Source organism: Paroedura picta, chromosome 9 (genome assembly GCF_049243985.1).
Source record: "Paroedura picta isolate Pp20150507F chromosome 9, Ppicta_v3.0, whole genome shotgun sequence".
Classification (NCBI taxonomy): domain Eukaryota; kingdom Metazoa; phylum Chordata; class Lepidosauria; order Squamata; family Gekkonidae; genus Paroedura; species Paroedura picta.
Window position 1 is genome coordinate 62,033,785 of NC_135377.1, and position 24,402 is coordinate 62,058,186.

At 44.1% G+C, this 24,402-nt stretch overlaps 2 long non-coding RNA genes across 4 annotated transcripts in view; one reads left to right on the forward strand and one right to left on the reverse strand.

Moving 5' to 3' along the window:
- LOC143845044 (uncharacterized) overlaps nt 1-15,370 on the forward strand; it is a 29,400-nt gene extending 14,030 nt beyond the window's left edge. The window contains exons 6-9 of one of the 2 annotated variants that reach the window (XR_013234263.1): nt 4,995-5,127; nt 5,819-5,935; nt 11,837-12,018; nt 13,935-15,370. This is a non-coding gene — a long non-coding RNA (uncharacterized LOC143845044). The remainder of the gene's footprint in view (nt 1-4,994; nt 5,128-5,818; nt 5,936-11,836; nt 12,019-13,934) is intronic. The other variant, XR_013234262.1, reaches the window with a different exon arrangement.
- Nucleotides 1-24,402, reverse strand: part of LOC143845043 (uncharacterized) — a 622,217-nt gene that overhangs the window by 583,841 nt on the left and 13,974 nt on the right. Inside the window, exon 2 of one of the 2 annotated variants that reach the window (XR_013234227.1) lies at nt 13,910-14,130. This is a non-coding gene — a long non-coding RNA (uncharacterized LOC143845043). Of the gene's footprint in view, nt 1-1,498; nt 1,528-13,909; nt 14,131-24,402 lie in introns of those variants that run through there. The other variant, XR_013234222.1, reaches the window with a different exon arrangement.

Genomic DNA, 24,402 nt, shown 5'->3' on the forward strand with positions numbered 1-24,402 from the left:
ATCCTTGATAATGATTTTTATGATTATTATTATAATAGGTGGGGTTTTTTACACTCCACTTTTCACTACCCAAAGGAGTACCAAAGCACCTTTCCCTTCCTCTCCCTGGGGTTGAGAGAGCTCTAAGAGAACTGCTCCATGAGGATACTCCTAAGAGAACTGTGAGTAGCTCAAGATCACCCAGCTGGCTGCATGTGGAGATGAAGTGGGGAATAAGAGAGGTTTCACGTGTGTTAGACATGTGCCAGACAGTGTAGGCCAGTGGTCCCCAACCTTTATTAGGCTGGGGACCGGCAGGGCATCGGGCCGCGCCCGCAGGGACCGCGCGGGCCACGCCCACGAGCCGCGCCCGGCCGCACCCGCGGATCTAGCCGCGCCTGCGGGCCGCACCCGCGAATCGGGCCACGCCCGCGAGCCGCGCCCGGCCGCACCCGCGGGCCGCACCCGCGAATCGGGCCGCGCCCGCGGGCCGCGCCCGGCCTCGCCCGCGGGCCGCGCCCGCGAATCGGGCCGCGCCCGCGAGCCGCACCCGTGGATCGGGCCGCACCCGCGGGCGGCGCGGGCGCGGCCCGGCCCTGATTCCCTCTCCCCGCCCTCCCCGCAGTAAGAAGCTTCCCGGGCCGCAAGCTTGCGGCCTGGGAAGTTTTTTACTGCGGGGGGGGGGGCGGGGAGAGGGAGCCGCGGCCCGGCGCCATGGCCTTTGCGGCCCGGCGCCATGGCCTTTGCGGCCCGGCGCCAGGCCGCGGCCCGCAGGTTGGGGACCACTGGTGTAGGCAATGCTTCATGCAAGTGTTTAAACACCTATACAATAAATAATAATAACTAAATAATGCAATTGAAATAATATCAAACAGAGCCTAAAAAAGAACATAATAAACAAAACCTCAGCTTCTAAAATGTCAGAACATCAAATACCTCTGACTTCTTTTCTGTCATGCAAATCATACTTTAACTTTGTCATTTATGTTATTTATTTGATTCATGTATATTCCACCTTTCTTTCAGAGGGGGACACAAAGAGGTTATAGTAGTCTCTTCTCCTCCATGTTATCCTAACAAATGCCCCATCACGTAGGTTAGCTGACAAAGTATGACTGGCTCAAGGTGACCCAGCAAACTTTCATGGTACATTTCATGAGGATTTGAACCTGGGTCTCTTGTGGGGAGTGGAAAGGAAGGGGACTGTAAGCCATTTTGAGACTCCTCCAAGTGGGGTACAGATACTCACAGCTCTTCTTCCACTACAGCTAAGAAGGTCCTCTCCCCAGGAGAGTTGTCAGCTCTGGGTTGGGGAGTACTTGGAGACATTGGGGGGTGAAGCTAGGAGTGAATCTGGGGCAAGGAGGGACCTCAATGGAGTATCCTGTGGAGTCCACCCTCCAAAGCAGCCATTTTCTCCAGCACTCAAACCTTGTAGGATTTTCATCAGCTCTTTCAATTGGCCCTAGAATCATGTATGGAGCCACTACAATGGATCCAAAGTAGAAACACCACATACCTTGTAGCATGGAGTTGCCTGTCATGTCGTGAGGAGAGTCATGGCATTTTGCATGAACTGCAGCTTTTGAAGCACACTGAGAGTACTGTGAAGTTACCAAAACATGGATGATTAAGTCCAGGTCCTTATCAGAGTGGAGAGGCAGCAGGCTCCTCAGGTGCTTTAAGGAAAGAGAGGAGGCCTGGCACTTGAAACTGGGGCCAGGTGACCTTGCTACAAATCAAGGGTAATGATTGAAGCTCTATAACACATGATGCATTTATGGCTAGTACAAGGCTTGTGGGGAAGCAAGCAAGAGGCTCCATCCTTACTTATAAGCATTGCTGGGAAGGGAAAGCAACCCTGGAAAATTGTCCCAATCCCAGGGAGGGAGGGTCAGCTGCTTGCCCAGACAACCCCATGGTATTCTCTGCACCTTTAGAGGAAAAGCTGCAAGGGAGTGGGCAGACACTGCACAGAAGTAGTCACTTTGAGTACAGGCAGTGGCATACCTAGACCATGTGGTGCTTAAAATGGATAATTTTGTAAACTCCCTACCCCTTTTTGCCATCAAGTTACAGCTGACACATTTATTTCATTTTTATTTCTTTAAATTTAGAAGAAGAAGAGTTGGTTCTTATATGCCGCTTTTCTCTACCCGAAGGAGTCTCAAAGTGGCTTCCAGTCGCCTTCCCTTTCCTCTCCCCACAACAGACACCCTGTGGGGTGGGTGAGGCTGAGAGAGCCCTGATAACACTGCCCAGTCAGAACAGTTTTATCAGACAGTTTTATCAATGCCGTGGCGAGCCCAAGGTCACCCAGCTGGTTGCATGTGGGGAAGTGCAGAATCGGACCCGGCATGCCAGATTAGAGGTCTGCACTCCTAACCACTACACCAAACTGGCTCAGGGCAGGGAGCATGTTCAATACACCTGAAAACATGGTTAAACAGTTCTAAAATTCTAATAATTCCCCAGAAGTGTGAAACCTGAGCTTAGAGAAGAGGCTCTGTAAGGTTTTCAAGGCAAGAGATGTTCAGAGGTGGTTTGCTATAGATTGCCTCTATGTCGGCCCTGCTTAGCTTCTGAGATCAGGCTAGGCTGGGGGTGTCCTGGGCAGGGCCCCACTTCTACACGACATACCTATTTTTATTAATACTCATGAAATAAAATAAGTCATAATAATGTCTCCAAGTTGCACGCTTCAACCCACAAACAAGAACACTGGCTTCCAACTGGAACTATGGCAACAGACCCTATACAAATACAGTTTATTTGCAACTATAAGGTCTGTACCCACAAGCGATGAAGGCATGTAGGAGAGGGAAGGGCCAGTGTGGTGTAGTGGTTAAGAGTGGCAGCTTCTAATCCGGTGAGCAGGGTTTGATTCCCCATTCCTCCCCATGCAGCCAACTGGGTGACCTGAAGCCAGTCCCAGTTCTCTTAGGGCTGTTCTGACCAAGCAGTAACATTTGGGCTTTCCCAGCCCCACCTACCTCACAGGGTGTCTGCTGTGGAGAGAGGGAGGGAAGGTGATTGTAAGCCGCTTTGAGTCTCCTTCGGACAGTGAAAAGCAGGGTATAAAAAACACTTCTCCTTCTTCTATGAGTTGAGTTCCATCACACGTGCACTCTTCTACATACATCAGTCTCGTATCCTAGGCTGGAGCAGTGAGGCAGGCAGGCCAGAGACAGGAACTGCCCCAAAGTCATCCAGTGATCTTCAAGGTTGAGAAGTCATCTCCCCGGTCCTAAAGAAACCTTCCTCATAAACAGCTCAGCATTCAAAATATGTTCATTTGACCCACAGCTCTTTTTGCTACCCCAAGCAGTGGGAACTATGGTTACCAGGTCTGGGTTGGGAAATACCTGGAGATGTGGGGAGGTGGAGCCTGAGGAGAGTAGGATTTGGGGAGGGGAGGGACTTTAATGGGATATAATGTTGTAGAATGTATTTCCCAAAGCAGCCAGTTTCTCCAGGTGGACTGTCACCTATAGCAGCGGTCCCCAACTCCCGGTCTGGGGACCAGTACTGGTCCGTAGATCAGTCGGTACTGGGGCTGTGGCTCCTCCTTGTACTCCTCCCTGGCTGCTACCTTGGGGGATGCCCTGCCACTCTGCCACCGCTCACCTTTGGTGTTCTCCAGAGGCTCCCCCTCAGTGTGGCACTGCGCAGTGCTGCTGGCAGTGCCCCCAGCGGGTGGCGGGAAGTAAGGGGCGCCGGCGGGAAAGCAAGTGGAGTTGTAAAATTGACAGTAAAATTGTCAAGCGTTGACCAGTCCCCGGTGATAAAAAGGTTGGGGACCACTGACCTATAGATCAGTTGTAATCCCTGGTGATCTCCAGTTACCACCTGGAGGCTGGCAATCCTAGTGCAAATGCAAGAAGTAGCCAGGTCACAGAAGCACCAAAAAGGGATTGGTACCTCCAAATCCCCCCCCCACACACACACACACACTAGAGCCAAGTTGTGGTAGAAAATCTCTGCCTTAGGCCTGACTGAGGAGGCAACAACAGGTCTATTCAGCGAGCAGCCCTAGCATTTTGATCGCTTATCAGAGACCTTTTAAAAACGTTAGGACATTCTACCGCATGTCCTTCTTGTGGTGGTTAATTATATTTCTTTCCTTTCTAAGAAAGTGAATTCGCTCTTCTTTGATGGTGCCAAACCGCAAGCCCTTGAGAGGCCTTTTGTGGCTCCGTCTGGAAAGGACCACTTGGGCCCCGGCCATCCCTGGGAAGGCTGCACCATCGGTTCTTATTGTAACTGGCCAAATGCCCTCTGTTCCCACATTAGCAGCTCCCCCTGCGGTGCCTCTAGCCTTGATATTATTTTCACTTCCATGCTACATTTCAGCAAATGAAACTCCGAGTTTTTAGGGAGGGCGAAATAAACAGTGTCTCCCTTGGATTCCAAGTCTGACGCTCCAGCAACAAAGCCAGTGAAAATGGCCTATTAGCGCACATCTAGTGCACATAATACATCTTGATAGCTATTCCTGTGGGCAAAGTAAAACTTTAAAGTTAAGTTTGGGGTCCTTCATTTTGTTTTGTTATGTTTCTTCAGAGAAGTATTTTGCTTGTCTTGTCATTTATGCTATGCAAGTTAAGTGTGCACTAGAAAAAAACAATAACAATTTAACGACGATATGAAAGGTTGATTTTGCATGGTTAACTTTCTGACACTACAAAACCAAAAAGGGAACCAACACCCAACCTAACTAAACAGGAACCCAAAGTTTGAGCGACAAGGATAATTTTGAAATGCAAATATTTATAACAATAAAGTACACAAGTTAAAATTTTAAAACATAGATAAATCACAATTGTACATTGTATACCATTTCACAACTACACGTGTAACTGAGGCCAAACACATTTTGACCCAAAGGGTCTTCCTCAGTGGTTATTTTAAAATGCACTAATATGTAAATTTGGGGGCTTTCTGGGTGAATCATAGAATCATAGAGTTGGAAGGGACCTCCAGGGTTATCTAGTCCATCTGCCTTTACAATGCAGGAACTCACAACTATCTGCCCATCCACAGTGACCCCAATTTCATGCCCAAGTGATCCAACCCACCACAAATCTCTAGTCCAGCCTGGCCTGGAGGAAATTCACCTACCATCGCACAGTGGTGATCAACAATTCCGTGAGTATGTAAGGAAAAAGAACAGACACCCTGTGAGGTGGGTGAGGCTGAGAGAGCCCTGATATTACTGCTCGGTCAGAACATCTTTATCAGTGCCATGGCGATCCCAAGGTCACCCAGTTGGGTGCATGTGGGGGAGTACAGAATTGAACCTGGCATACCAGATTAGAGGTCTGCACTCCTAACCGCTACACCAAACTGGCTCTCAGGGCCACAAGAGAGAAATACTGGCACATCCCTTCCTGCCCTTCGTGCTCACAATCTGCCTAAGTTAATAAAATCAACATTTCTGTCAGATGACTATGTAGCCTCTGCTTAAAAACTTCCAAAGCAGGAGAACCCACCACCTCCTGAGGAACTGCTCTAGCTGTCAAGAACTTTTGAATTAATTTCAACCCATTGGTTCTGATCCACCCCTCTGGAGCAACAGTAAACAATTCTGCTCCATCATCTTCAAGTATCTGAAGTATGGTGCTGCTCCAACTAAGCTAAAAATGTCTGGTTTGGAGCCCACAGATTAAAATAGAATTCCAAAGGCCACCACTGTCTGCATTTGCCCAGCTCCCATTCAACAGTGCATCCTGCACAATTTCTATCACTCATAGTATATTAGTCACATAAGACAATTCTCTAATTGTTGAAGAAATTCATTATTTTGAATCCCCCATTTGTCTTATGCTTGATTTATTAGGCATTTTACTAGCTTGCAGCGGCAAGATTTTGTAAAGTGTTACCTGGCTCAAGCATATCAACAGCAGCCCATCTAGATAATTCTCCAAAGGCTCCTGTTTTCCAGTTCATGATCCAGGTAGACACCCGTTTTCCTCTTTATGGATGCCTTATTAAAATTTTCACTAGTGTGAGTTGCTTGAAATTTCATTTTTGGCATACTGTTCTCTTTCACAGTTTTCTTGAAGTTAAATTTCTAACTAGTCATAGTAGAGGGAATGCATCTCCGCTGGTTCCTTTGTGTATCTCAGTGGATTTAGATATCATGGTATTCTTCTGGATATCCTAGCTAAAACGGAATTAGGGGGCCCTGGCCTAGAGTGGCTTCCAATATTTCTAGTAGGCATATTTCTAATAGTTGTTGTTAGATCTGTGGGTTCAGAGACCAGGGCACTGGGAGTTAATTTCAGCTCTTTATTGTGACCCCAGCATGATAGTACAGGAACCAGAACTGAACTGGAGAACCCCTCAATCACCCACAACTTATATACAAAAGCCACCCAATAGATCTTCCCACGACTGTGTGCTATGTCAGCTTCACTTTAAACTGACTGGATCCGGCAGACAGGATCTGCCTGCATACTGGACAATTTCAGTGCTCAATTCTTCCTCGGACCTCAGGCTCAATCCTTGGCAGAACTACAGACACAACAGTTGGTACTAGGCAAGCACAGCTCTTCTGGCTGCATGGAAACTTATTGAGGTGCAACAGAGACATGGGAGAGATGTTGTGTGGGGAAGAAACAGTCCAGGGACAGAGCACACTGACACCATCCTAGCTCAATGCTAAGTTTTTAACACGGTTAACTTTTTCTGGCAGGCATCATTTGGACTCAGAATTGCTGAACTTTGGCTCTGTTTTGCTCTTTTATTTCAAAGATCTTATAATTTTGCCTATGTTACTGATCCTTGTGATTAATACAAAAATAACACTCTCTCTTGCAAAGGGCAATCAGGTGAAAAAGATATCTAATCATATGCTCTGCAAAGATGTTCCAATTTTATATTGTAATTAGGAAGGGACTTTGAATTAAGGTAGGTTTCTTTTTTTAAGGATTAAGACAATATATTTTTATGGAAATTTCATTATTGAAGTGCTAAGTAACTCAGATTCTAAAGGTAAAACATGCCACTGTAGTCTACTTGAACATCAAATTGTTCTACACTGATTTTTTAAAATTAAGTATGAGCAGTCCTGTATGCAGAAAGTTTGCTTTTCCATTATTGCACTGTAAAAATGTTAATACATGACACAGATATTGTGTCCCTTAATTTCTGAGTGATACTTAGCGCAAAGAAATTCATAGTTTTGTTTTTCTCACATTCTGGGTTTATTAGGCCAGGAAAACATGTTATGAGTTTGCTACAAGTTTGCAGTTGACTAGATAGTAATCAAGAGCCTCTTGTGGCGCAGAGTGGTAATGCAGCAGACATGCTGTCTGAAGCTGTCTGCCCATGAGGCTGGGAGTTCAATCCCAGTAGCCGGCTCAAGGTTGACTCAGCCTTCCATCCTTCCGAGGTTGGTAAAATGAGTACCCAACTTGCTGGGGGGTAAACGGTAATGACTGGGGAAGGGAATGGCAAACCACCCTGTACTGAGTCTGCCATGAAAACGCTGGAGGACATCACCCCAAGGGTCAGACATGACCCGGTGCTTGCACAGGGGATACCTTTACCTTTAGATAGTCATCACTAACATTTATCCATACAATCCAAGCACTGTTTATATTTTGGAATTTTGGAACATTGGAATTTTCCCATGATTTTTAAAAGTAGAAAAGGTGCTTCCACTCCAGCTGAGTTCAGTGCACTTTTTAATTATGCTGATCCCCATCTCTTCCAGCCACACTGAAAACTGCCTCTTTATTTTACTAAATTATGCGTGCAAATTGTTTTGCATTAGCCAACCTGATTAATGTCTTTAAATTATCTCTTTTCAAGTTTCTTTAAAAAAACACTGCAATGGTGGTTAATGAGATTTAAATATCAAATGAGTGCACCAAGAACTGATGGGTAAGTAGGTGAGTTCTCCAATTATGAAAGTTGCATATGGTTAGGAGAATTGTAAAGACAGATCAATTCAGGTGAGCAGCCATGTTGGTCTGAAGTAGCAGAACAAAACTTGAATCCGAAGGCGCCTTTATGACCAACAAAGTTTTATTCAAGGTGTGAGCTTTCATGTGCATGCCGACTCCCAAAGACAATGGAAGCAACAAGTCTCTTTTAATTACTTTCCACAACTGGGAAAGTGTCTGCCATTAATCACTTATCTTAACATTTTTATTCCCCCTGTGGGTTTGTGAATGACATTTGAACCCAAAGGACTGATTTTGTTATTCTAGCAAAGAACTATCCACAACTATTTGTTGTGACACTGTTTACTAATTAACTATTAATTTATTCCATAATAATAATAATAATAATAATAATAATAATAATAATAATAAATATATATATATATATGTGCTCTTATTATTCTTGTTCTATTGTCTGAGGAAGTGTGCTTACACACAAAAGTTCACACTTTCAATAAAACTCTATTGGTCTTCAAGGTGCCTTTGGACTCAACTTTTCCTGCAAAGATAACATCATCAACAGGTGTCTCTATTATTTAGTCAGATCCTTCAGAAATATCCATCCCTTGAACATCAATAACGACAGCAAATAAACGGAACAAAGTCTGAGTCCAGGGGCACCTTTAAGACCAACGAAGTTTTATTCTGGGTATAATCTTTTGTGTGCATACACACTTCTTCAGATGCACTGAAACAGAAGTAACCAACCTTTACATATAGGTAGTGGTTGAGGAGGTTGTTGTCAGGAAGGGCCAATTGGAGCAAATAAACAAAATGAAGATAAACAATATATCTCATTTGTACAATTTCTGAAACCCAAAACTATACATGCAAACCCAAACTATACAAACACAGTGCTATGCCCTCTTACTGCAGAACAAAGGGTATGCAGGGGCTTAAACATCACTTTATTTGTATAGATGGTGGCCTCAAAATAGTTTAGGGGTGCTTAACTTTGTCAGATTATGCCCAAATATTTTACCATGTGAAATGTTTAACACAATATGTTAAGCATCATGTTGTTCTCACATGGAGATGAACAACATTTATACTACCACATCGATGTGCTTTGGCTTCCCCATCAGTGATCTTATAAATCAGTATCTATGTTCCGCTTTAGACAAAAATAGCAGAAATGTTATTTGCAGTTATGACAATTAGGAAAATTTAAAGTTTAAAGCTGAATAGACAGAAATTAGCATGTCCGTGGGTCACTTGCAAAGTCCAAAACAAGGTATTGCCATGATACTACTTCAAGACCAAGTTCTCGCTCAGTCTGTTTCTCAACTGTAGGGGAATCCTTTGATTGAATTTTATTCCTAATATGGAAAAACAAGGCCAAGACCAATGGTGCAAAACAGGTATAGTTATTTTGCACCAGAAAGAATAACTGGACACCAGCTTCTCTAAGTCTTGTAGGCTTTGAACCCCAACAATTGATTCAAAGGCTGTTTACGTGTTACAAAACTTCACAGCTTACCCACTTCTCCCAGCAGACTGAAATGCCTCCCGGGGAAAGAAGACTCCCCCAATTAGAGATGGGTGTGAATCAGAAAATCCTGTTTCAGTTTGGAGTGTTCCCAAACTGAACCCCTGAACCAAAAGTCCTGAAACTAACTGGATGGTTTGGGTTGGTCCATTTTGGTTCCACCCTTCCAAACAAGAGGGAAGTGAAACTGACTTCTGAAATGGCTTGCATATATGGTCATATCACCCAATAAATGTCTAACAAGTTTTAAAAAATACATTAAAATTAATTAACCCATTCAGGAATCCCTTCCAGGACCATCAAGAATGCCTGGGATTTCATGAAACCCGGTTTGGGGAAAACCTGGGCTAACCCCTACTAACACATTAGATTTCATCCCATTCACAAATCTATATATGGAAGTAAAGCTAGATGTAAGAATCCAGGGACGGCGATTCAGTTCTTTGAACTTGGTTTCATAAACATATATTCTCAATGATTTTGTTTTGAGTTTTCATTGTTTCCTTACCCAAACATCCCCACCCCCATTTTTGTTAATGCCTTTTCAGGGTCGTTGAACTTTCTCTCCTATCATGTATGCTGTCTTTAACATTTCCCTCACCTTCTCCTCTTCTCCTGGAAAACAGCTCTAGGCTACCCTGTCCCTTCCACATCAGGGCTTCTGCTCTAGATTTCTTTGACAATCTGGTCTGGCGATGAACTGTATCAGCTCTTCACAGCTTCCATAAAGCAGAGCACTATATGTGTCTCGCCTTGGGCCACTTTCACGAATGCAACATTCGTCATGACACAAGACGGTCAAAGATATTGGTTTCCCTAATCTTCAAGAACACAGCTGCCAGCATGAAAATTTCTACAGTCCTGCTGCAAACAGAAGATGTTACATTTATTCATGTTGAAACTCCTGTTAGCTTACCAAAAGAAGTATGGGATAGTCAGAATCATATATAACTAATGTTCACATTCTAGAACATTCACATACGAGAAAAGACACCCTAAAGGTGCAGTTCTCTCAATAAAAAGTTCTCTTGGCGCAAGCTTAATCATGTTTATGTTTTGTACAGTGCTAGCATAAGTTTGCAGGTAAGCAGATGTGCAGTATTAGGGAGGTCAGCACTATGTTAACACATTTTGGGTGCAGAAAATGTATATTTCTCAAATAAGTTCACTACAGTGTAACATACAGCTCTACATATCTCTTCTTGGTCATTTCTATCTCAAAACAGGACTTGATATATAAAGTGAACCGTGTAATTAGCATCACAGACCAGTATTTTTTATAAATGTTTCCAGGAGTAGTTTCTATATATTTATGCCTGCTATGTAATAGAAGACTTACATTGGTATTACTATGCTATATCTGCTAGAACAAAAAAGGTACAATCCTATTCATACTTTTTTAAAAAAAGAGGAAAAAGCACAATGAAACTTATTTATTATTAAACTGACTTTGGATTGTGTTCTAGTCAATTGAAAGTAAACCCCCTGACTTTTGTGGGGCTTACCATGGGAGGGTGTATACACACTGTTACTTAAATAAATGGGGTACCACAAGGATTTGTGTGGGCATCTCATTTCTCCCCTCCCTCATTATTTCGTTTTTCTTTGCCTTAAAGCCTCTATAACCTTCCCCCCTTTTCTGCATCCTTCTCTTCTACCCAACCACTGACTGACCTGCCCTTATCTGCTTCCCTGGTATTCTCTATCCAGGAAAACTATGCCCAGCTGCCTGTTGGGATGGGAATGTACTAGGATTTGTGGGAGCTACTAATTTTCTTGTTTCCCCTTCCACACAACATTTCCTCTTTCCCTTTGGACAACCTCTGCAACCTCCTCACCTTTCCCTGCACCCCCACCAACAAACTGACCTTTTATGTGTTCCTCATCTTCGGCTATATTCATTATTTTCATTTAAACCCCACTTTTCCACACAATGGGGACCCAAAGTAACTTGTGAGGTATGTTATCTGAGAATGTGTAACCAGCCCAAGGCTACCACTCCAGAATTCTAACCATTAAGCATGTGGTGGCTACTGTTGAATAGACACAAGAAGCTGAGCCAGCCAGGAGTCACTTCTGGGGCTGCTCACAATGGTCCTCCCTCAAAGACCAAAGCAGTTCTGGAAAGGGCCCTGTGGCCAAGCTAGGAACCAATGTTGGAAGGCTAGTTAGCAATCCCTACAACAGGTACTGCAAAAGGGGTTGATTTCTTAACAGTACAAAATGCTGCTTCTATTACTGAGGGGGTTCACCGCCAAAGTTGTGTTTTTGTTGTTTTTAAGAATTTAGTTTTTTCCTCAGGTTGGTAGAAAGATTTGTCTTGTCATTCATGGCTCCAGTCTTTAGATTTAAGTATTCACAGATGCAGCCATGTTGAGAATTAGATACATTGATGGAAAACCTATATTTTCCGTAGATTGCCCTTCTGTATTGTCCTGGCTTAAGAACGTTCAAACAGGGTACAAGCAGTGGGAGAGAAACACGTTTACATTTCATACCTGAAAATGCCTTGAGGATTCTTCCAGAAGCCCAAAAAGCACTGAAAAGCAACTGCACTTCCATTTGGTCAGAGCAGAGCAAACCACATTCAGGAACAAGGTCAGTAATATGAAAATGAGTTAATTTTTCTAAAGAGGATAGAGCCTCTTGTGGCGCAGAGTGGTAAGGCAGCAGACATGCAGTCTGAAAGCTCTGCCCATGAGGCTGGGAGTTCAATCCCAGCAGCCGGCTCAAGGTTGACTCGGCCTTCCATCCTTCCGAGGTCGGAAAAATGAGTACCCAGCTTGCTGGGCAGTAAACGGTAATGACTGGGGAAGGCACTGGCAAACCACCCCGTACTGAGTCTACCATGAAAATGCTAGGGGGCGTCACCCCAAGGGTCAGACATGACCCAGTGCTTGCACAGGGGATACCTTTACCTACCTTTACCTAAAATAATAAAATCATGTGCAAATACCATTAAAACATCTTATTTCCGAAGCCTCTAACTAGTCCAGGTGTTGGTGTGTGTGTATATATGTGTGTGTATGTGTGTAAGATCTTTAGAGGACAGGTCCTCTCTCAGTTTGCAGCAGTGAGGCCAGCAGTTCCATCAGAGCTGCGACTGTAGGCCTGGTGGAACAGGTCTATTTTGCAAGCCTTGCAGAATTGGTTAAGGTCATATTATGGCCATAATATGGCCAAATTATGGCCATAATTTCTCTTGGCAGCATGTTCCAACAGGCTGGGGCCAAGGCTGAAAAGGCCCTGGCCCTGGCCAATTTCACCTCCTTTGGGCCAGGGATCCTGAGCAGGTTTTGGTCAGATGACCTTGGCGGGGGTGGGTGGGGGAGAGGGAGCAGTGAAAAGGCAGTCTTGTGGATATGCTGGTCTCAGACCATTCAGGTCTTTGAAGGTTAGTACCAAAACCTTGACCTTGATCCGGTCTCCAATCTGGAGCCAATGCAGCTGGCAGAGCACCGGTGTCATGTGTACTCTTCACTGGGTCCCTGCAAGGACCTGTGCTGCCACATTCAGAATAAGTTGGAGTTTCCAGAGCTGTCTCAAGGGAAGCCCTGCATAGAGTGAGTAGCAGAATTCTAGTCTAGAAGTGACTGTTTCATGGATCACCCTGGCTAGGTCCGATGCAGGGAGATAGGGCATAAGTTGTCGTGCCTGGTGCAGATGGAAAAATGTTTGCTGAGCAATGTTTGTGATCTGGGCCTCACTGAAAGGGAGACATCCAGAACCATACCCACATTCCTGATGGAAGACACCGGTGTTGGTTGGGCCCCATCAAAAGCTGGGTGGTGTGTCCGCTGTGTCTCTGCTACAAACCCAGCCAGAGGACATCTGTCATGGCTGGATTCAACCAACTGACTTTTCTTCAGCCGCTCCACCATAGCTCCCGGGCATCTGGCCAGACAGTCTGGTGGTGTTGATGTATGGCCGTCCATTGACAGGAATAGCTGGGTGTTGTCTGTGTATTGGTGACAACCCAGCCCAAACCTCTGGATCAACTGGGTGAGGAGGTGCATGTAGGTGCTAGATAACACCGGGAAGAGTATTGCTCCCTTCAGGACCCCACAAATGTAGGCCTGGTGCTGGGAGGTACTCCTCCCCTTGACACCACCCTGACCTTGGAGAAAGGACTGCAGCCATCTGAGGGCTGTGTCTCAAATCCCCATGTCAGGTAGGCAGTGGGTCAGGAGCTCATGACTGATCATGTTAAATGCTGCCATCAGATCTAACAAAAACAGTAGCGCCATCCTCCCTAGATCCAGTTTTCTCTGGAGGTTGTCTGTCAGGGCGATCAAAGCTGGTTCCACCCCATGATCAGGCTAGAAACCGGACTGGAATGAAGCAAGTCTAGATCTGTCCTAAAGGTTCAGGACAAAGTTTGTGTCTAGTGGCACCCTTAAGACCAAAACAGTTTTATTCCAACGATAGCTTCTGTGTGCATGCATGCTTCTTCAGATACAAAGGTTGCCCCTTGAAAATGGTGACTTACCTGGCTTCTTGTTTCTAAATGACAGACTGGATCATGAATGGAGTCAGTGGCCAAGGAAAGAGAAGATGTTCAACTGTAATCTCCGTTCAGGCTGTCAACATTTGGGAAAGCTGAACTTCAGTGACCTAAGCCTAGTCACATCCTCCAGCCTTCGAAAGACGTCACTGTTGCCCGGAGAGGGTCGAAGAAAGACACACATTTTCTGCAATCAGTCTAGTGATCTGGAAGAATAAAGTGGCACTGTCAGCTCCAGGAAACAGCAGTGGGGATGATTTTTTGCTTGCGGACTCAGGAAGATACTATTCTTGCCCTTTCTTGCCCTTCTGGATCACATGGATGCACAATCATCAGTGCCAGTATAAGTAGCAAGATGACCTGGTTCCTCAGAGAGGCATTCTTTCTATGAATCTATGTTGCTGAAACCATGTATTACATCAGTACTCGTGCATTTTGTAGTTATCTTGACAACCTTTGGTCTATAACATTCCTATTTGCCTCCTGGTAAGAAAGTCTAGTAAGGAAAGATACATCAGATGGGATCGAAGCAAGCACTGTAGAAGTCCATTCTAGTCATCAATCAGCACCCACAAGGAAATCCTGAAGAATTCGCCCCTTCCTTGGTGTGAAACATATTTATGCTTTGTAGGGGCTCATCTAGATGCTAAGTCAGACTTCCTCGATGAGGGTTTTATGAAACCTTGGGGTTTCTTGACAGCCCTAGAAGGGTTTCCCAAATGGGTGGGAGTCAATTCATTTTTAATATATTTTTAAAATATGTTAAACATGTATTGGGTGATATGACCGTATATAGTCATGTCAACGCACCCCTCCTCCCAAAATGGCCAATGATGGGCCTGGAGGGGGTGGGAAGGAGAAGGGCCCCAGGTGAGCATATACACAGCTAAGCTTCCCAACCATATTCTGCATGATCACACCACTTTTGGAGTTTCTTGAAGCCTGAAGGATGTTTCAGGGGCTTCTCAGTGGTAAAAAAAAAAGTTGAGAAAGGCTGTTCTAAGCACTTCGCAGAAAATGTTGCATCCATTCAAGTGTGATTATCTCCTCCACAATCACAATTTGATTTTTCCTCAAATGGCATCTCTGGTTTCTTAGCTTTTCACAACAGTGTCCAGATTCTGGCCTTAGAGGTTATATTTTCCCTTCAATAGTGAGGACGACTGTCCCTAACAGATTTCTAGAGCTCCTGAAAGTGTGAGTGCAGGAAAAGGCCAATGCAGCCACCTGCAAAACTCCTTAGACAGACATAAAGACACCACCAGTCCAAATGCACGCCCCCAAGTCGCTTTCGCACAATCCAGCCATAGACAAAGGAGCTTATTAAAGGCTTGGCGGCTTCTGCTCTTGCAGGCAGGCACTCACCCAGTGGAACCCCCCCCCATACATTCTGATTGGCCTAGCTGAAAATAAGTGAAATTAATTAAACCAGCTCAGGAGCATGGAGAGAGGCGCAGAGTGCTCTTTCTTCTTCCCAAAGTACCCATTCATCCCAAATTAGACCAGCTGCACATGTTGCAAAAGGAACTGGGAACTCAGTCAAGCCCTGTCAAAGGGAAAATTTCTCCTATACAACCATCGTGCACTGACTACACTAACATTTTGTAGTGTATTACACAGACCCACACACATTTTGTAGTGGATCACAAAGACCCACGTCACATATGAGAGGTTTCAACATAGCATTAATGTAACACTTGCACTATTTTCTCTGTTTCTAACAATAGGGAGACATCCTTGTAAGAGGGAAGGTGTCTGGACATGCACATATTCACTGCTCCAATTTTATTGTCCGGTGTTGCTTGTGCTTTCTGTCTGTTATAGAGGAGATCTAACACAGACAATGGCAGCTCTTCACCACCTTAAAATGGTTACAAATCCTCAGTAACCGCTGCAAGTCTGCTGTCTCTGAATTTCTTTGTTCCCCAGTTTGCTGTTGAATACTGCCAGGGTGGTATAGAGTTTACTATGTCACACGAGGATTAGGGAGACCCAGGTACAACCCCCCCATTCTCACATGGAAGCTCCCTGGGCCAGTCACATACTCTCAGCTTGACCTACCTCACGGGGTTGTTGTGAGGACAAAATGAAGAGCCGGAGAGTCACAGAGGCCGTCTTCCAAAGTGGCTATTTTCTTTGCAAGAACTGCTCTGTGTACTCTGGAGATCAGTTGTAATTCCAGGAGATCTCTATCTACCACTTAGAGACTGGTAGCCCAGAGGGGAGGGGGCATAACCATACGTGAAGCGGCCCAGCTAGGCCACTTTCCCCCCTCTTGGGTAAATACAAAGGCATGACTTCTGTTGCCTGCATTTTTGTCCCAAAAGAGCAAACAGAAGCTTGATAAGGCCATTTCAGGGCAGGAAAATGACACAGAAAGAAAAGTTTCTTATGTTGACCAAGCACTTTTGACCAAAAAGAATGGCTCCATTATTCCCCCCCCCCACTTACTCCAAAACTCAGTTTTGACCACTTCCATTTTAACAAAAACTTATTTGAAGATAGTACCAACATGCACGTTCCATTCACGTTAAGCTGCCAAAGAGAAGGATGCGCATTAAGCAAATTGTTTCCTTTTAATTTCTTTTAATGAAATTGTTTGGACCTGCATGTTTGATGTGGCTGCTTAGAAAAGAGGAGAAATGCAAATGAATAGTTACATTGGTGTCCCCCCCCCCCGGAAAATCAAAACCTTGAACTATATCAACAGTATATTTTCATTCAACAACAGACGGCAAGCACAATGTAGCCCTCACCTTGGTGACAAGATTCTTTTCGGAATGAGGGAAGTGGAAGAAAGATAACAATAGCAAATATTTCTTGCATGTTTGAAGGCTCTTCCCATTCCAACAGAACTCTTTGGTATATGCAGATTGACACCATCTATTGAAATTAAGATGGACTATGTCTTCATGTCTCATATGCTGCATTTCTGTAGCAAACACCCTTGAAATATTTTCCTTGACACAGCCCTTACTTACACAACCCATCTGCACACTCAGCCAATACACAGAAAGGGACAGCAATAAGGGTAGCCAGGCAACCAGCAGGTGGGGGGAGAGGCAGGTATTTAACAGTTTTGAGGAGGGGGCATTAGAGATTTTGGCACAATGACATCACTTCCAATGTGACCTGGAAGTGACATCTTTGTGTTGATTCTGGACCATATAAAACCATATAAAGGACAATACAATAAATAATGAATAAAGTCTTCTATTTGATTAGAGTAGGGGTAGTCAAACTGCTGCCCTCCAGATATCCATGGACCACAATTCCCATGAGCCCCTGCCAGCAAATGCTGGCAGGGCCTCATGAGAATTGTAGTCCATGGACATCTGGAGGGCCGCTGACTACCTCTGGATTAGAGCCTATAACTTCAGCATCAAACCTATTATTTGTTCATTCATAAAAAGCTTTCTTTTTAATTTTAGAAATAATGTAACTGTATTACCTCTACAAAACTGAGCTGAGTATGGTTATTGAGTAGTTCTACTATTAACGATATAGAGCCTCTTGTGGCGCAGAGTGGTAAAGCAGCAGACATGCAGTCTGAAAGATCTGCCCATGAGGCTGGGAGTTCGATCCCAGCAGCTGGCTCAAGGTTGACTCAGCCTTCCATCCTTCTGAGGTCGGTAAAATGAGTACCCAGCTTGCTGGGGGGTAAACGGTAATGACTGGGGAAGGCACTGGCAAACCACCCCGTATTGAGTCTGCCATGAAAACGCTAGAGGTTGCTTGCTCGGTGCTTGCACAGGAGATACCTTTACCTTTACTAATAACGAGAATTACTATAAGTGACAGCCTTAGAAAGTTGAGCTGGTAGTTGAGCAGGTAGCCATGTCAGGCAGTCTACCAAGGCAGTCCTCTGGCTCACCTGTCCCTCAATCCAGCCTGGAGACCATGAGTTCTACCAAGAGGATCAAAAGCACATTCTTTTTAAGGCAGAGGCTTTTCAGCATCCAGAAACAGAGTGGTGTTTCCACTAGCAGCTTTAGGAACAATATTAACTCACATGGAAATTATTTTTAATCGCTCGGGAGTGGTTCTCTAATAGTTCCTGACATTGTTCTTCACTGCTGATAGACCATCCATCCTGGCACATATTAGGAACTACGCCCGAGTGTGGGCAATGACCTATCTCTAAAACACCCATGATAAAAAGGGAAGGCTGCAAAATAACTTTGGCATACAAAGAGGCGACAGCATCACACAAGATCTCTGATGCCCCGTTATGGCTATTAATCAGTAGACTTTGTCTATCCCTTAAAGTGTTTAAAGTACTTTAAAACGTTAACTTGTTTTTGCTGCAGCAACTCTAGACGATAGCTTGGTATTATCCCAGTATTACAGATGAGTCATGTGAAGGGATGACTTTCCTGAGGCTATCTAGGGAGTTCATGGTGGAGGTGAGGCCTGAAGCACAGTATTCTTGATCTGTACAAGAGGAACAGTTGGCTTTTATACCCTGCTTGTCACTATCTGAAGGAGTCTCCAAGTGGCTTCCAATCATCTTCCCATCCTTTCCCCCCAACAGATACCCCATGAGGTAGGTAAGGCTGAGACAGCTCTGACAGGACTGCTCTGCAAGAACAGCTCTAACAGGACTGTGACTAGCCCAAGGTCACCCAGCCGGCTGCATGTGCAGGAGTGGCGAATCAAACTCAGCTCTCCAGATGAGAGGTTGCTGCTCTTAACCACTTCAGCAAGCATTAGCCACTACACTATACTAACCACTACACCAAGTAATTGAGTCTTGCATGGTGCGGACTTACTACTAGTCTACCCCCACTGACATAGGACAGCTCTGTTAGTTTCTGTACTACACTAGTTAGAGACCCTATTACATGAACTTTGAAGGCAACATTAGTTGCTTTATTGTGACACTACATTAGACTATTGCATTCGGCATAACATGCTAATTTTCATTCAAAAGCACTTTTTCACTTATTAACCGTCTTCTTTGATTCGGGTGTCTCTTTACACTGCTTCTGCCCTTAGGCGTATAATGACATTTGAAGGGAGTTACCAAAAGTTGCCACCTCTAAACTTAGCAAGCAAATGGTGTTGCGAAGGAACACCCACATAACATAACTGCAATTTACCATTCCTTGGGGGAAAAAACAACACTACAAAACCAAAACAGCAAAGGCTATGCTTGAGGACCTTACAATTTACCATGTGGTATCCTTCACACAAGATCATTTTACCTCACGAACTTTGAGCGGCCTCAAAAAACCATCATATCCACAGGAAAAATTGACAGCAATGAATATCGTAAATGTTTAATTTCCCGGCAGCCTATTAAAACAACATATGGACCTGTTACATTTGGTCCAAGTAAGTCAGGATTGCGGCTTGTCCTTCTTGCTTCGCGTATCCTGCAGCCACGGATAATCTCAGCACCAGCACCAAGGTGTCACACGTAGCGTTTATCCATTTTGTGAACTTTTGCACAAGGGCTAAGACTGCTGGAATCTACTGGCATAGCTGAGGAGACATGCTCTGCCCAGCTCTCAGGCTCAGGCCCTGGAATGTAGATGAACACATCGCATTTTGTCTTCTATGGGAAAGCAAGGCTGTTACGAACAGTTCCCGTGGATGTAGGGGCAGAGTAGAAAGCTTGTTCATTTCTTAATGGTGCCAACAGCTACAATTGCCTAAAAAGATTCTACAGCCACCCGATCTTTATTATATCTGGATCCATCACTTATTTCTCTCTTGGGTTTCTAAAACATACTTTGTTCCAAGGCAAATACACGGCAGTTCATTCATCCTGCCGTCCTGCAAAGCATACCAGACAGTGACAGTGTGCTGTGTGGGGATATAAATGCACTCCAGTCAAAGGAGCCTAGCCTGTTGGCTACTCTTCCTTCAAGCCGCTTCAATTGGCTCATTGATCTTATTCAAGTGCTGGGGTTGCGCAGTTCTGACAGCGCTGAAGGGAACTATTTCTGCAGACTTCAGAGACGAATATTGCTGCTCTGACTCTTTGACAGTTATCAGCATCCTTTTAAGATGTAACTTTGGCCTCTTGAGCCAGCTGGCTTCCTAAGTAAGACAAACTTGGCACCCCTTGAGGCATCAAAGCCTGTGTGAGTTTTAGCAAGGTATGATTTATAACTCCTTTTTATTTTACAGTGTGTGTGTAATCCCCCTCTTGGAAAGCAAGAATGCATCCACCCTTTCCAAGCAGCAACCTGCATGAGGCAAGCGTCCCGCTCTCCTCCGGGAGTGGAAATATGTTTTGGCATGGCACGTTTTCCTTTTGGGGCCGACTATTCTGGAGGGATTTCAGAGGATTCCGTGACTGGCTGCCATGGAAGAGCAGAGCAGGAAAAGTACATGTTTATATTCCGTCCAGTCTGACTCAGAAGCAGAACTGGTTACAATGTGAAATCTCTTCCTGGCTGAGCCTGATAAGAGAAATGCTCACCCACCAACCTTCCCCAGTCAGTGCCCGTGTCTCCTTCTTCTGTTGCCTGATGGACAACAACAGGAATCAATAGAAGAAGAAGAAGAAGAAGAAGAAGAAGAAGAAGAAGAAGAAGAAGAAGAAGAAGAAGAGTTGGTTCTTATATGCTGCTTTTCCCTACCCAAAGGAGGCTCAAAGTGGCTTACAGTTGCCTTCCCATTCCTCTCCCCACAACAGGCACCCTGTGAGGTGGGTGAGGCTGAGAGAGCCCTGATATCACTGCCCGGTCAGAACACCTTTATCAGTGCTGTGGCGAGCCCAAGGTCACCCAGCTGGTTGCATGTGGGGGAGTGCAGAATCGAACCTGGCATGCCAGATTAGAAGTCCGCACTCCTAACCACTACACCAAACTGCTAGGACAACCAGCATTTTTAAAAGCCCCTTTAAAAAAAAGTTACCCACTATGTAAGGATTCAGAGCTGCTTATCAGGACCGTAAGATTCCCCACTGTCCCGTTTCATCCAAAATACACATTTTGCACCTCAACACAGGTGAAAACTCTCCTCTGGACAGTACATTAACTGAATTGTAAGGAAGAAACATGAGAAACATTTTATGTTTCCCCTGCTTTTCTGGAAATCCCACAGATCCAAGCATCCTGTCCTCATGGGAGGTAATTCTTGTTTACATGTCCATAGGCTCATATTTCTCACTCTTTCCAGCCTGTTTCAAGAAGTTTGGGGTCGTATAGTACCCCTCAATCGGGAATCAGCTGATATCACAGTTCCACAGAGCTGAAATATGGCACCTTTCCACCAGGCCTATGGTTGAGGCCAGAGCAATCTAATAAATACGAGCTTTCCCCTGCCCATGGTTGAGAAAGCCTGCTTTAGCATGATGAACTCACTCCACAATGCATTGTGTTCAGCATGCTAGTATGAAGAAATGTTCTCTGCGGCTTCAGCTTTCTGCCATTTTTGACTGTAGGTAAACACAGGACGATAAATTATACTTTACATTTATGTAATTTTCTTAGACGACCCTAGTAACAGATTGTAATACAATTGTGTATCCTATTCTTCAAGATTCTCCTTATAATTTACATTGCTGAATATCAGTCACATGAATCTGGATTGGATTACTGCAGTCTCTCTTTTTACATGGCAATAATAGAGCATTGCGACTTGTTAGATAAATGTACCTAAAATTATGCAATCTATCGAACTTTCCCCTAATGTCCATTTTAGTTAGATACAAGCTGCAGCTGTGGGAACTTACTTCTGAGTACAGTTTTTGAATGAGGTGTTAAACTGTGACGGCCTCCTGAGTCACTATACTGCAGTGCCAACATCAACCTGTGTTGAAAAGGCAGAGAAGTGGCTGCAATTAATTCTGGAAATCATAATACTCAAAATTTCTAAAATGGAGGGTTACTAAATAATGTTTGACGACCCACTCCCTTATATTTCTAGAAATAATGTAGCTTATTTTCAACTGGTGACTTAGAATTGATAAATGGGTCATAACCAGACCTGATGGGGAATTCGTGTTTTTAGGATTTGCTTAAGGGTTTGTTTTTAAGCAAAGCCATTGGGGGCAGAATGAGAATAAAAGGAAAAATAATACACACAGAACTAGATATATTTGGGGAAATACTAAAAACAGATCTCAGCACTGGAAAGATTGCACTTTTAAGGCTCCACAGATTTTGGCTAGATTTAGTAGCCAACCATTATTAGTAATTCCTAGTGGCCCCACCTGGACTGGATTGCCTAGGATAGCCTCATCAGATATCTCATCAGATCTCAGAAGCTAAGCAAGATCAGCCCTGACTAGTACTTAGATGGGAGATCACCAAGGAAGCTCAGAGTCACTATGTAGAGCCAGGCAGTGGCAAAAACACCACTGGAAGTCTCTTGCCTTTAAAACTGTACGAGGTGGCCATAAGTTGGCTGTGACTTGATGGCACATTACACACACACACACACACACACACTGGCCCTGCACTTTCTTGAAATCCCCTGGCATACTCAGAGAATTCAAAGATGGGTGGAGCTTTCCTCACGCTTTCTGCTGGCTCTGAAGAAGGCCAAAAGCAGCACAAGTATCTCCCCATTCTTCTGACCTCCAAATAAGACACCATGTGGGCCAGAAAATATGGGGGAGTGTCAAGGTCAACCTCTGCTTTTAAATTAGGCTCTGAAAAAAGGCAGAACCAGCCAGAGAGAGTTTAACCAATTAGGAAATATCCCAAGAGAGGTTACAAATCCACAACAGGAACATTTTGAATAATGATGTCATGGATTCTGCATTTGTTGGTATAAAGTTTTGATTCTTTAGGGTCCAGACTGCACACCTCCTGGAATATAGCATCAGTCACTCAGGAACTGATATAACAGTAGAATTATAAATTTAAAATTATTCCTTTTTTGGCTGAAATGTCTAAATCATTTTTCAGGTACATCCACAAAAATGAAACTTCATACTTCCCCAGAAAGGCCTACAAAGGGATTTCTCACCTAACTGTACCACAAGCAGAGCCATATTTTAGAAAGATGTAGGTTGTATTGAGTAGAAGCTTCCAATGAGAAGAGAATCAATAGTCCTATCTTGCAAATCTGGATTAATCAAATTATTAGGATGAAATGAATTAGGATAAAAATGAATTTATCAAGGATAATCAAGAAGTAATTGTAGAAGTTTACTATTTCTTCCTTACTATGTATAATAATTGCTTGATGGACAGGATTTAACTTTCATAAATTAAGGTCATCTGAAGTCATCAATCATTAAAAGGAAATTAGTAGGAGAATAAATTAGTTTGCATCAGGCAACAATTACATGAAGGTTAGTGATAGGCTATGTCTTATTCTGTGTTCCTTATGATGTCAGTAAAGATATGAAAGGTATCTACACACAAACAGCAAAACTATCCTATTAACATGAAAGGAAGACTATCAAGAAGAAGAGAGGGATATTCTAAATTCTCAAACAGTCAGGTACAGTAACACCTTTGTGTAACAGAGTTATGCATAGTAATCTTTTAAAAACCCTTTATGTATTACCTTTTTAAAAAGAAGGATCATCTTCCTTTTGTTTAAATATATCCCTTTCCAATCAGAGGTGGAGGGGGTTCAACAATAAATGACAGCATCCTTATGATTTGTCAAACAAATGTGAAATCCTCAGTGACAGGCTTAGCTCTTGCTAATAATCCTATGACATGTTCTTGTACCTTTAATGAACTATAATCTTCCTTTTCAGGGTCATGTGGTCTGTGGGATAACCTATCTGCATTCACATTCATTTTGCGTGCTTTATATGTATTGGTGGCATCCAACTTTGCTGATGTGAGAACGTATGTCAAAGGATTTCAGTTGTTTGTTTGTTGGTAGACTTCTATGCCACCACTCCTAGGGTCATTAGAAGACGAAGAGTTGGCTTTTATACCCCATTTTTTACTACCAGATTGAGACTCAAAATGGTTTATAATTGCCTTCCCTTCCTCTTCCCACAACAAACACCTTGTGAAGTAGGTGGGGCTGAGAGAGCTGACAGGACTGCTCGGTAAGAACGGCCCAAGGTCACCCAGGCCTCGTGCAGAAGAGTGGGAATCAAACCTGGATTATCAGATTAGAAGCTGCCACTATTAACCGCTACACAAAGTTGTATTAGTTGTAACCTTAAGTTTTACTCCATACAAATAGCCATGGATTCCCCCTGCCCCGATATGGCCCACTTAAGAGGAATCACCCCCTTCAAGGATCGCTGCCTTGTTGTGGCAAGGGGGCTTGCGTAGTTCAGTGAAGCTATGAGCTATGCTGTGCAGGGCCACCCAAGACGGACAGGTCATAGCTGAGAGCTCTGACAAAAGGTGATCCACTGGAGAAGGCAATGGCAAACCACTCCAGTATCTTTGCCATGAAAACTCTATGGACAGTTCCAATAGGCATAACGATATGACGCTGGAAGATGAGCCCCTCAGGTCGGAAGGTGTCCAATATGCTACTGGGGATGAGCAGATGGCTAGTACGAGTAGCGCCAGAATGAATGAAGCGGCTGGGCC